Here is a 14,781-nt window from a genome sequence, read left to right as displayed (position 1 = left end):
AAATATTTTTTCAGATGTAGATGCAGAAAAAAATTATATTCAGTTTGCAACCTGATGGAGGTCTGTATAGATGGATTAATAGAACAAGTCCCACACACAGCTAGAAGCCCAATATTTTTTCAGAGGTAGATGCAGAAAAAAAATATATTCAGTTTGCAACCTGATGGAGGTCAGTATAGATGGACTAATAGAGAAAGTCCCACACACTGCTAGAAGGCCAAATATTTTTTCAGAGCTAGATGCAGACAAAAAATTATTTTTAATTTTCAACCTGATGGAGGTCAGTATAGATGGACTAATAGAGAAAGTCCCACACACAGCTAGAAGCCCAAATATTTTTTCAGAGGTAGATGCAGAAAAAAATTATATTCAGTTTGCAACCTGATGGAGGTCTGTATAGATGGATTAATAGAACAAGTCCCACACACTGCTAGAAGGCCAAATATTTTATCAGAGCTAGATGCAGAAAAAAATTATATTCAGTTTGCAACCTGATGGAGGTCAGTATAGATGGACTAATAGAACAAGTCCCACACACTGCTAGAAGGCCAAATATTTTTTCAGAGCTAGATGCAGATAAAAATTATTTTTACTTTGCAACCTGATGGAGGTCAGTATAGATGGAGTAATAGAGAAAGTCCCACACACTGCTAGAAGGCCAAATATTTTTTCAGAGCTAGATGCAGACAAAAAATTATTTTGAATTTGCAACCTGATGGAGGTCAGTATAGATGGACTAATAGAGAAAGTCCCACACACTGCTAGAAGGCCAAATATTTTTTCAGAGCTGGATGCAGATAAAAATTATTTTTAATTTGCAACCTGATGGAGGTCAGTATAGATGGACTAATAGAGAAAGTCCCACACACTGCTAGAAGGCCAAATATTTTTTCAGAGCTGGATGCAGATAAAAATTATTTTTAATTTGCAACCTGATGGAGGTCAGTATAGATGGACTAATAGAGAAAGTCCCACACACTGCTAGAAGGCCAAATATTTTTTCAGAGCTAGATGCAGAAAAAAATTATATTCACTTTGCAACCTGATGGAGGTCAGTATAGATGGACTAATAGAACAAGTCCCACACACTGCTAGAAGCCCAAATATTTTTTCAGAGGTAGATGCAGATAAAAATTATTTTTAATTTGCAACCTGATGGAGGTCAGCATAGATGGACTAATAGAGAAAGTCCCACACACTGCTAGAAGGCCAAATATTTTTTCAGAGCTAGATGCAGACAAAAAATTATTTTCAGTTTGCAACCTGATGGAGGTCAGTATAGATGGACTAATAGAACAAGTCCCACACACAGCAAGAAGCCCAAATATTTTTTCAGAGGTAGATGCAGAAAAAAATTATATTCAGTTTGCAACCTGATGGAGGTCTGTATAGATGGATTAATAGAACAAGTCCCACACACAGCTAGAAGCCCAATATTTTTTCAGAGGTAGATGCAGAAAAAAAATATATTCAGTTTGCAACCTGATGGAGGTCAGTATAGATGGACTAATAGAGAAAGTCCCACACACTGCTAGAAGGCCAAATATTTTTTCAGAGCTAGATGCAGACAAAAAATTATTTTTAATTTGCAACCTGATGGAGGTCAGTATAGATGGACTAATAGAGAAAGTCCCACACACAGCTAGAAGCCCAAATATTTTTTCAGAGGTAGATGCAGAAAAAAATTATATTCAGTTTGCAACCTGATGGAGGTCTGTATAGATGGATTAATAGAACAAGTCCCACACACTGCTAGAAGGCCAAATATTTTTTCAGAGCTAGATGCAGAAAAAAATTATATTCAGTTTGCAACCTGATGGAGGTCAGTATAGATGGACTAATAGAACAAGTCCTACACACAGCTAGAAGCCCAAATATTTTTTCAGAGGTAGATGCAGAAAAAAATTATATTCAGTTTGCAACCTGATGGAGGTCTGTATAGATGGATTAATAGAACAAGTCCCACACACAGCTAGAAGCCCAATATTTTTTCAGAGGTAGATGCAGAAAAAAATTATATTCAATTTGCAACCTGATGGAGGTCAGTATAGATGGACTAATAGAATGATGCTATGCCCAAAAGATTTTACTTCACTAGGTGCAGTAAAAAAATTGGTATTCTATACACAGGTGGTATATCTTGCAACACAGATAGGCTACTCCACTGACTAACACACTCTGCAATAGGCCAAAAAGGATTAGCTTTGCTAGATTCAGCCAAATGCTGTGAAAAAAACTTGCACAGCACTGGCACAGACCTGCCTGGCAAAAACTGATAGGAACTGATGTAACCTAGTCCTATTCCCTACTCCCAAGCTATCTGTAGATTTGTGCGAAAATTGGCTTGAAATTAACAAGGTATAGCGCACACAGCAACAGCGGTGCCGTCTAACACGCAGCTGCAGCAGTGAGAAAATGGTGGCGACGGGGAAAATGGCTTGGTCTTATAGGGCAAGGACATGTGACATACACTGCCAATGACACATGCCCTTGCTTGTGTGAAAAAAGCACTTCGCTCCGTGTGTGCGCTGCTGATAGGCTGACAGATTGCACCTCCCCACTGTAAATGCGGGAAAGAGAAAAAAAAATGGAGATCTTCATTATTCCTGCAGAGATCCATCCCCTGCCCCTCCCCCCACCCCGCTGTACACTCAAACTGCATATTAACATTCATTTTCATCATTACTGAGAAAAAATCCAGTTATGATTTTGGTGCACGAACAGTTATCGAACATAACCTCGAACAGCCGAATTTTTCTCAAATCGTTCGTGTTCGCCGAACGGCTCGAACACCGCCCAAAACAGCTCGAATTTGAGATTGGCGAACAGTTCGAGTAGAACAACGCTCATCTCTACTTACAATCTAATATACAATATACAGGCTGCTCCTAAGGGCATGCAGAATAATGTACACGATGTCCTAGGAGCTTACAATCTAATATACAATATACAGACTGATCCTGAGAGCATACAGAACAATGTACACACTGTCCTAGGAGCTTACAATCTACTATACAATATACATGCTGCTCCCGAGGGCATGCAGAATAATGCACACCCTGCTTCTAGGAGCTTACAATCTAATATATAATGTACAGGCTACTCCTGAGGGCATGCAGAATAATGCACACCCTGTCCTAGGAGCTTACAATCTAATATACAATATACAGGCTGCTCCTAAGGGCATGCAGAATGATGTACACCCTGTCCTAGGAGCTTACAATCTAATATATAATATACATGCTGCTCCTGAGGGCATACAGAATAATGCACACCCTGTCCTAGGAGCTTACAATCTAATATGCAATATAAATGCTGCTCCTGAGAGCATACAGAATAATGCACACCCTGTCCTAGGAGCTTACAATCTAATATACAATGTACAGACTGCTCCTGAGGGCATGCAGAATAATGTACACTCTGTCCTAGGAGCTCACAATCTAATATATAATATACATGCTGCTCCCAAGGGCATGCAGAATCATGCACACCCTGTTTTAGGAGATTACAATCTAATATATAATATACAGGCTGCTCCTGAGGGCATACAGAATAATGCACACCCTGTCCTAGAAGCTTACAATCTACTATATAATATACAGACTGCTCCTGAGGGCATGCAGAATAATGCACACCCTGTCCTAGGTGCTCACAATCTAATATACAATATACAGGCTGCTGCTGAGGGCATGCAGAATAATGTACGCCATGTCCTAGGAGCTTACAATCTAATATACAATATACAGACTGCTCCTGAGGGCATGAAGAATAATGTACACCCTGTCCTAGGAGCTTACAATCTAATATATAATATACAGGCTGCTCCTGAGGGCATGCAGAATAATGTACACCCTGTCCTAGGAGGTAACAATCTAATATACAATATACAGGCTGCTCCCGAGGGCATGCAGAATAATGTACACCCTGTCCTAGGAGCTTAAAATGTAATATACAGGCTGCTCCTGAGGGCATGCAGAATAATGTACATCCTGTCCTAGGAGCTTACAATCTAGTATACTATATACAGGCTGCTCCTGAGGGCATGCAGAATAATGTACGCCATGTCCTAGGAGCTTACAATCTAATATATAATATACAGACTGCTCCTGAGGGCATGCAGAATAATGCACACCCTGTCCTAGGAGCTTACAATCTAATATACAATATACGGGCTGCTCCTAAGGGCATGCAGAATAATGTACACCCTGTCCTTGGAGCTTACAATCTAATATGCAATATACAGGCTGCTCCCGAGGGCATGCAAAATAATGTACACGATGTCCTAGGAGCTTAAAATCTAATATACAATATACAGACTGCTCCTGAGAGCATACAGAATAATGTACTCCCTGTCCTTGGAGCTTACAATCTACTATACAATATACATGCTGCTCCCGAGGGCATGCAGAATAATGCACACCCTGCTTCTAGGAGCTTACAATCTAATATATAATGTACAGGCTACTCCTTAGGGCATGCAGAATAATGCACACCCTGTCCTAGGAGCTTACAATCTAATGTATAACATACAGGCTGCTCCTGAGGGCATGCAGAAGAATTTTTATACCCTGTCCTAGGAGCTTACAATCTAATATATAACATGCAGGCTGCTCCTCAGGGCATACAGAATAATGCATACCCTGTCCTAGGAGCTTATAATCTAATATTTAATATACAGGCTGCTCCAGAAGGCATGCAGAATGATGTATGCCCTGTCCTAGGAGCTTACAATCCAATATTTAATATACATGCTGCTCCTGAGGGCATACAGAATAATGCACACCCTGTCCTAGTTGCTTACAATCTAATATATAATATACAGGCTGCTCCTGAGGGCATTCAGAATAATGTACACCCTGTCCTAGGAGCTTATAATCTAATATACAATATACAGGCTGCTCCTGAGGGCATGCAGAATAATGCACACCCTGTCCTAGGAGATTACAATCTAATATGCAATATACAGACTACTCCTGAGCGCATTCAGAATAATGTACACCCTGTCCTAGGAGCTTACAATCTAATATACAATATACATGCTGCTGCTCAGGGCTTGCAGAATAATGTATGTCATGTCCTAGGAGCTTGCAATCTAATATACAATATACAGATTGCTCCTGAGGGCATGTGTAGTGCCCCAACGGTTCGGTCGCTACAGAGGTATTGCATCTCACCCAGAGGTGTGATATCTCACTTCCAGGTAAGGATGGAGTGTGGCTCAGGACCCTAACACCCACATGCACTACACCCCATTTCCGGGGGGCAGGGCGACAATGCTCCCCAAGAGTGAGCACAACTGCCCCTGTCCCTGGCTGGAGTGGGGGAAAGGAACACCTAGAAAGGGGGAACCCGGTAGTGTGTGGGTGGGGAGAGTAGATTCAGGGTGCACTGGAAGGAGGAGTATATAAGGTGGGCACCATCTTGCAGTCAGTGTAGAAAAAGAGAGAGGGGAGAGCAGAGGAGGAAGGCTGGGAGCAGGGGCTCTACATGGGCTCTGCTCCGCAGGCAGGCCAAGTCTCTAGGCCTGAGCCTGGAGAGAGAGAACAGAGAGGAGAGTAACGGAGGAGGCTCCAGGAGTGGAGAGAAGGGACCCCAGGGGTGCGGACCGGCCAGTCGCCACCGTACGCCCACCACTACCAGAGTAGGGGGGTCAGGCCAAGAAAGGGAACCGGATCCCTCATCTAGTGGAGGAGAGCAACTACCCTCAGCTAGTACCCGGAGGCCGTGGCATTGCACGTGTTATGGCCCCTCACTACACCCATTAGGAAGGCACCATATAGGGCCCAGGGAAACGAAACATATGTTTGCCCGCCAAGGCCCGAGGCAGCTGGATAGAAACATGGTCAATTGTGGGGTACGACGGGCCAGAGAAAGGACACACAAGGGGGTCCAGAAAAGCATTCCAAAGGTACCTGGGAGTTGGCCGAGCCCCTCACCTGGTGAGCACAGTACGACGTGGGCAGCTATTACCCGCAGAAGTGGCTTGGAGTGTAAAACTGTGAGTAAAGACCCTGGACTGCATCACTGGACTCTGAGTCATTACTGTTTCTCCCGCGCACCATCACACCCATCTTCTGCACTCACTGCCCTGAGGCTATACTCCTCCCGTGGGGAGTTATACTACCCTCTGCTGCGCACACAACATCAGCCTCAGCGGTCTGCCCCGCAGCGGCGGTTCTCATTGACTGGAATCCACAGGTGGAGTAGTCGGACACTTAAACATTAAAAAAAAACAAATAAACAGATCCGCCACTGGTTTGACCGCCCTGAGCCACGGGACCGGGTCGCCGCCACGGAGACTACAAACCCCCAGCGTTACACAGAGACCCGGCTCCGGTTATTCCCCCACACACGGCCCAGGGGGCGCATCAACTTTGGCGTAGTCGGCAGGATCGAAACCAACCCGTTATCATCTGGTATTGTGTGCCTAGAGACTGTTTCACTGTATTGAATGTGGCGCCCGCCCCAGAAGAACGGACGCCATTATGTGTGCGCCAAAAGACAAGAAGCCACCTCTCATCGTGGGCCAGGTCCCAGAATGGCGCCAAAGACAGAGCCCACCCCCAACAGCCAAGAGTGCGGCTGCAGAGATGTCATCAACGTGCGGGGGCTGTCCCTGAGAGTGATTGTCAGCAGATTGCCCCGGGACCACCCCCAACAGGGGCGGAAGGGAAAGAAAACCGAAGGGCAGGGTGTGGTTTGGATCAGTCTTGGCGGACCACACCCGGAGGTGGCGAGGAGCGCCAGCCCCGGTACCCTAACGAGTGGCCTGCTGCAGGCCGAAGCGGCTCCGTACAGCCTTGCGGAGCTGATGGCCCAGCTCCCCGGAGAAGACCCTGAATTCCTCCGGGCTGGGCTGAAGGATTTGGATAGAAGAATGGTCCAGGCACAGCGGGAGGCCATCGCGGGGTGGAAAGAGGAGATGGACCGGCGGGTCACAGCCCGGCAGCAAGTGGCGCTGCCAACACCCGGCAGCGTGCCTGCCCCTGAGGACAAGGAGAGACCACCGGAGGCTGAGAGCAGCGCTGCAATGGGAGCAGGTAAGGGGGACGCCCCTGCTACAAGCCCTGGCGCCACTTGCCTGCCCCTGGACCCCATCGCGGAGCCGATGGCCCCGGAAGTCACTGCGTCTCTCCCGCTCCCGCCATCTACACCTAGGCCCCAAGTCCTGAGAGCAGCCGCCGGACCACGTCCCACGCCGTGCCCCTTGATCCCGGGTGCAGTCGAAAGTGGCCCGCTCCAGGCCTGGTCGCAAGGTCTGATGCCCCCGGGCGCCTTCCACCAATTAGCGCCCCCAGTCCCAACATTACCACCCCTGGGCACGGACTTATATAGTCAGCTCACCGGTCCTGATGGGGAGCCGGTCCCCCTGCTACGCGGATGGGTTCGCCCTTGCCACCGGTGGGACCCGTCCACGGAGGCCAAAGCCCCGCTTCCTCCGCTCCTGCCCGCTCCGCAGCCAGTCACCATTCCCCAGCTCCCGGATGAAGAGGTCCAAATCGAGTGGGACCAGACCGGGGAGGACCTGATGGGGTTCTCGCAAGAGACGCAGGCGGACGCAGCACGCAGGCGAGAATTCTGCCGCCGGGAGATAGCGCAGCTGGAGAAGGAGAAGCAGGCGCGGTGCCAAAAACGGGAGCACCTACAGGCCCGGAGCGCGGAGGAAAAGACACGAACCCGCCGAGACCCCCAGGCTGCACGCGGTCCCAAAGTCACCGGGATCATGGTCAGGTTCCACTAGGAGAAGGGGTGGGGGTTCATTCGGGATCCGACGACCAACACAGACCTCTTTGTTAATCGGAGGGATGTGGAGAGTAGAGATGAGCATTGTTCTACTCGAACTGTTCGCCAATCTCAAATTCGAGCTGTTTTGGGCGGTGTTCGAGCCGTTCGGCGAACACGAACAATTTGAGAAAAATTCGACTGTTCGAGGTTATGTTCGATAACTGTTCGTGCACCAAAATCATAACTGGATTTTTTCTCAGTAATGATGAAAATTAATGTTAATACGCAGTTTGAGTGTACAGCGGGGTGGGGGGAGGGGCAGGGGATGGATCTCTGCAGGAACAATGAAGATCTCCATTTTTTTTTCTCTTTCCCGCATTTGCAGTGGGGAGGTGCAATCTGTCAGCCTATCAGCAGCGCACACACGGAGCGAAGTGCTTTTTTTCACACAAGCAAGGGCATGTGTCATTGGCAGTGTATGTCACATGTCCTTGCCCTATAAGACCAAGCCATTTTCCCCGTCGCCACCATTTTCTCACTGCTGCAGCTGCGTGTTAGACGGCACCGCTGTTGCTGTGTGCGCTATACCTTGTTAATTTCAAGCCAATTTTCGCACAAATATACAGATAGCTTGGGAGTAGGGAATAGTTGTGATTGCAGTCCTTTTAAGGACTAGGTTACAGCATTTCCTACGACTTTTATCAGGGAGGTCTGTGCTCTTAAATAGATAGGTTGTGGGAGTAAAGACTAATTGTAATTGGAGTCCTTTTCAGGACTAGGTTACATCAGTTCCTATCAGTTTTTGCCAGGCAGGTCTGTGCCAGTGCTGTGCAAGTTTTTTTCACAGCATTTGGCTGAATCTAGCAAAGCTAATCCTTTTTGGCCTATTGCAGAGTGTGTTAGTCAGTGGAGTAGCCTATCTGTGTTGCAAGATATACCACCTGTGTATAGAATACCAATTTTTTTACTGCACCTAGTGAAGTAAAATCTTTTGGGCATAGCATCATTCTATTAGTCCATCTATACTGACCTCCATCAGGTTGCAAATTAAAACTAAATTTTATCTGCATCTACAGTACCTCTGAAAAAATATTTGGGCTTCTAGCTGTGTGTGGGACTTGTTGTATTAGTCCATCTATACTGACCTCCATCAGGTTGCAAACTGAATATATTTTTTTCTGCATCTACCTCTGAAAAAATATTGGGCTTCTAGCTGTGTGTGGGTCTTGTTCTATTAATCCATCTATACTGACCTCCATCAGGTTGCAAACTGAATATAATTTTTTTCTGCATCTAGCTCTGAAAAAATATTTGGCCTTCTAGCAGTGTGTCGGACTTTCTCTATTAGTCCATCTATACTGACCTCCATCAGGTTGCAAATTAAAACTAATTTTTATCTGCACCTACAGTACCTCTGAAAAAATATTTGGGCTTCTAGCTGTGTGTGGGACTTGTTGTATTAGTCCATCTATACTGACCTCCATCAGGTTGCAAACTGAATATATTTTTTTCTGCATCTACCTCTGAAAAAATATTTGGGCTTCTAGCTGTGTGTGAGACTTGTTGTATTAGTCCATCTATACTGACCTCCATCAGGTTGCAAACTGAATATATTTTTTTCTGCATCTACCTCTGAAAAAATATTGGGCTTCTAGCTGTGTGTGGGTCTTGTTCTATTAATCCATCTATACTTACCTCCATCAGGTTGCAAACTGAATATAATTTTTTTCTTCATCTAGCTCTGAAAAAATATTTGGCCTTCTAGCAGTGTGTCGGACTTTCTCTATTAGTCCATCTATACTGACCTCCATCAGGTTGCAAATTAAAACTAATTTTTATCTGCATCTACAGTACCTCTGAAAAATATTTGGGCTTCTAGCTGTGTGTGGGACTTGTTGTATTAGTCCATCTATACTGACCTCCATCAGGTTGCAAATTAAAACTAATTTTTATCTGCATCTACAGTACCTCTGAAAAAATATTTGGGCTTCTAGCTGTGTGTGGGACTTGTTGTATTAGTCCATCTATACTGACCTCCATCAGGTTGCAAACTGAATATATTTTTTTCTGCATCTACCTCTGAAAAAATATTTGGGCTTCTAGCTGTGTGTGGGACTTGTTGTATTAGTCCATCTATACTGACCTCCATCAGGTTGCAAACTGAATATATTTTTTTCTGCATCTACCTCTGAAAAAATATTGGGCTTCTAGCTGTGTGTGGGACTTGTTGTATTAGACCATCTATACTGACCTCCATCAGGTTGCAAACTGAATATATTTTTTTCTGCATCTACCTCTGAAAAAATATTGGGCTTCTAGCAGTGTGTGGGTCTTGTTCTATTAATCCATCTATTCTGACCTCCATCAGGTTGCAAACTGAATATAATTTTTTTCTGCATCTAGCTCTGAAAAAATATTTGGCCTTCTAGCAGTGTGTCGGACTTTCTCTATTAGTCCATCTATACTGACCTCCATCAGGTTGCAAATTAAAACTAATTTTTATCTGCATCTACAGTACCTCTGAAAAAATATTTGGGCTTCTAGCTGTGTGTGGGACTTGTTGTATTAGTCCATCTATACTGACCTCCATCAGGTTGCAAACTGAATATATTTTTTTCTGCATCTAACCCAGCCAATAGTTTTGGCCTAATACCACAGTTTGGCCACTCAGCTCTGCTCGGTTACCATCCATTGTTTTTTTGTGCAAACAACTCCAGAGTTGTGAATTAGTTAACCACCAAAATGAGTGGAAAAAGGCCTGCTACTGGTGGAAAGGGGAATAGGCGTGTTGGGAAGGGGAAAAAAGGTTGTGTCCGTGGGGTAGGTGTTAAAGCAACAGTAACATCTGCAGAAGAAAGACCATCTTCCAGCCAAACTAAAATGTCTACTTCTTTTAGCGGACAATGTGATAAGATCCCTTTCTTACGGCCACGCCAATCGCTACAAATTCCAGATGAGGCACAAAAACAGCAGGTGCTTCAACGGATATCAAGTGCTCCTTTAAGTGGGCTCTCCTCCACATCAACTTCAACATCACAAATACTCCAGTCCTCAAAGGTGTCACCCAAATCGCACTTGCTTCCTCACAGCTCCCAAATCTCCAGCTGCCCGTCTGAGTATGAGGTAGAACAGATGGTTGAGTCTGCAGAGCTGTTTACTCATACTATAGCCTGGGAATCAGAGGTCGACTCCAGCGCTTCTGTGAATCCAGACGAGGAAATGATCTGCACTGATGCCCAGAATCTTTATGAGTCGGATCCAGGACCAGACGCAGAAGGTTCTGACCATAATGTAGACCCTCATTCCCAAACTGTAACTCCTGTTGGTGGAGACAATGAGGAAGACGATGATAAGACTCAAATACCTGATTGGAGCGACAACTTTAGTTTTTTGTCAGGGCAGGAACAGGTTGGCTCTGAGGACGACGGGTGTGATAACACACAGGGTGATGATGATGAGGTTGGAGATCCCACTTACTGTCAACCCACAGTCAGCCAAGAGATGAGGTCAGCAGAGGAGGTGGAGGAAGATGCTAGTGACGACGAGGTCAGGTTGCGCCTTCCTGGACAGAGACGTAGTACTGGAAGCACGTCAACAACTGCATCCTCAAACACAACTCTGCCTCTCACCACAAGTCGTGGTGGCTCTTCAGGTTGCATGGGTGCTAAGCCTTGCATAGCCTGGGCATTTTTTCAGATCGATAAAGATGACCCAACTCGTGTTATCTGTAACATTTGTCAGCAAAAGCTAAGTAGAGGCCAAAAAATACATAGTTTGAGTACTTCATGCATGAACCGGCACATGGACATGAAGCATAAGTTGCAGTGGGAAGCTCAGTGTGCTACAATGCGGCCTAGCCGGCCGGGCCAACCACCGTCTGCCATATCTTGTGCATCCGCGGCCTCTTCATCCTCTGTGACTGGGGGGACAGCAGTCACACCTGTTTTGGGGCGCAGACCTGCCACCTCTTTACCCGCAACAGCCAGCGTGATTGGCAGGTCATCATTTTCTTTGGAGGTGGTAACAGCAGCTGGTGTTGAGCGCTGTCCGACATCGATAGCACCACCTTTGGATCAAGGCAACCTAACATGTCCGCCTGCATCTTCCTCACAGACCGGCAGTTTGCCGGGGACACCCTTATCAACCCCGTCTAAGCACAATAGCCAGCCCTCGGTCCCTCAGATGTGGACAAGTAAAAGACCATTTCCTCCTAGCCATGAGAAAGCTAAGAGGTTGAATTTCACCATCTGCAAGCTCTTGGCTACAGAAATGCTGCCTTTCCGCCTGGTGGACACAGAGGATTTTCGAGACCTTATGTCCGTCGCAGTGCCCCAGTACCAGATGCCCAGTCGGCACTACTTCTCAAAGAAAGGTGTGCCTGCGCTCCACCAGCATGTCGCACACAACATCACCGCTTCTTTGAGAAACTCTGTGTGTGACAGGGTGCATTTCACCACAGACACTTGGACGAGTAGGCATGGACAGGGGCGTTACATGTCGCTGACTGGGCACTGGGTAACTATGGTGACAGCAGGACAAGGGGCTGCTGTCCAAGTCTTGCCGTCCCCATGAGTTGTGCGTCAATCCTCTTTATGTCAAAGTTCCTCCACTGCTTCTGCCTCCTCAACCTCCTCTCGGTCTTCCACCTGCACCCAAAGCCTGTCTGGTCATGCCACAAGCTTTCTAACTGCGCAGAAGGGATCCTGCACACCTCCTTACTATGCTGGCAGTAGGGCTTAACGTCATCAGGCGGTTTTTACATTGAAATGTCTGGGAAATGTGAGTCACACAGCTGAGGAGTTGTGGTCAGCTCTGGAGAACCAATTTCATGAATGGTTGTCTCCACTGGACCTGAAACCAGGGAAGGCCGTGTGCGACAATGCTGCAAACCTGGGTGCGGCCCTTCGCCGGGGCAATGTCACACACGTGCCTTGTATGGCTCACGTGTTGAACCTGGTTGTCCAGCAATTTTTAGCCCACTATCCCAGACTAGATGGCCTTCTGCAGAGGGCACGGTCGCTGTGTGCTCACTTCCGCCGTTCGCATCCCGCAGCTCAGCGACTTACATCTCTACAGAAGTCGTTGGGCCTGCCACTTCACCGGCTAAAATGCGATGTGCCTACCCGGTGGAATTCAACTCTGCACATGTTGCAGCGACTGTGGCAGCACCGACAAGCCCTGGTGCAATACGTTCTGACATATAGCCTGGGCCAACGAGATTCAGAGGTGGGGCAAATCACGCTGGAGGAGTGGTCTCAGATCAGGGACCTATGCACCCTTCTGCACAGTTTTGAAATGGCGACGAAGATGTTTAGTGCTGACGATGCCATTCTCAGCATGACTATTCCGGTGATTTACATGCTGGAGCACATGTTAAACAGAATTCGGAGTCAGGTGGTGGCACAAGAGGAGGTGGAGGAAGTAGAGGAGGAGGAGTTGTATGCGGAAGGGCTAACATCTGCAAGGTCCAGACGGTCGGCAGCACCAAGGCGGCAGGCATGTGAGGGTGGGGGAGATGGTTTTACCAGGGCGCATGGTAGCAGCCAAACTAGTGAGGAAGGTGCAGGAGCCCAGGAAGAAGTGGAGGACGAACTGATGGAAGACTCATCAGATGAGGGAGACCTTGATCACATTTCTGTTGTGCGAGGTTGGGGGGAGAGGACAGAGGAAGGAAGCATGATTGTTACCTCGCCACCAACACAACAGGGACTTGGTGCTCCTGGATGCGCAACACACATGAGTGCCTTCTTGCTGCACTACCTGCAACATGACCCTCGAATTGTGAGAATTAGAAATAATCCTGACTACTGGGTTGCCACACTGTTAGATCCCCGGTACAAAAGTAAATTTGCAGAAATTATTCCTGCCATAGAAAGGGATGCACGCATGCAGGAGTATCAGCAGAGACTGTTGCAGAATCTTACATGTGCTTTTCCACAAAATACCAGTGGTGCACGTAGTGAATCTCACAGTTCCAACTTGCCAACCGTGGGACCGTCAAGTGTTCAGCACTCAAACCGTAACAGAACCACAGTATCTGGTGGTAACATCAATTTTGCGGAATCATTTCACCACTTTTTTAGCCCATCCTTTGCAAGGCCACAGGAGACAAGAAGTCTGACACATAGTCAACGCCTAGAGACGATGGTACAGGAGTATCTCCAAGTAAACATTGAAGCCACGACTGTGTCACTGGACCCTTGCTCTTTTTGGGCTTCCAATCTGGATAAATGGCCGGAGCTAGCCACTTACGCCTTGGAGATCTTGTCATGCCCCGCAGCCAGCGTTCTGTCTGAACGTGTGTTCAGCGCTGCTGGTGGTGTGCTGACAGATAAGCGCACGCGGCTCTCCACTGATAATGTAGACAGACTCACGTTCATAAAGATGAACAAATCATGGATCCGAAACGACTTTTCTACCCCTGTGTCATCCTGGGGAGAGTAAAAGCTTGATGATTGTTTAAAATCACCCTACCAACCGTTTTAAGCTTTCAAATTACTAATCATGTTTATCTGTATCTTGACTGGAAAATAATTTGGGCTTTGTAGCAGTGTGCAGCACTGATCCTATTAGGCCATCTATAATAAGCTCCACCAGATTTAAAATTAAAAATAATTTTTAGCTGCATCTAGCCCGGAAAATAATTTTGGGGCTCCGAGATGCGCAAGACACATAAGTGCCTTCTTGCTGCACTACCTGCAGCATGACCCTCATATTGTCAGAATTCGAAGTAATCATGACTACTGGGTTGCCACACTCTTAGATCCCCCAAACTTTTCGATCAACCTTTTCATTTTAATAAAGACCAAAAAAATGGTCATTTTTGAAATTATAAGCATTAGCAGGTTGTTGAAAACTGTTTGATTTCAGTTTCTAACTCAAAACTTTATTCTAGGTGATGTTACATTTTCACATAGGACCCCTTGTTCGAAAGGAGCTTCTGAACTCTCTCGTCCATTGAATTTGTCAGGTTTTGGATGGTTTCTGCTTCAATTGTTTTGCATGAGGACAGAATACCCTCCCAGAGCTGTTGCTTAGATGTGAACTGCCTCCCGC

The sequence above is a fragment of the Phyllobates terribilis genome, unplaced genomic scaffold (genome assembly GCF_046119375.1).
Source record: "Phyllobates terribilis strain yellow unplaced genomic scaffold, ASM4611937v1 Scaffold_1__5_contigs__length_1240528914, whole genome shotgun sequence".
Lineage (NCBI taxonomy): Eukaryota > Metazoa > Chordata > Amphibia > Anura > Dendrobatidae > Phyllobates > Phyllobates terribilis.
This window is presented reverse-complemented; position numbering follows the sequence as displayed.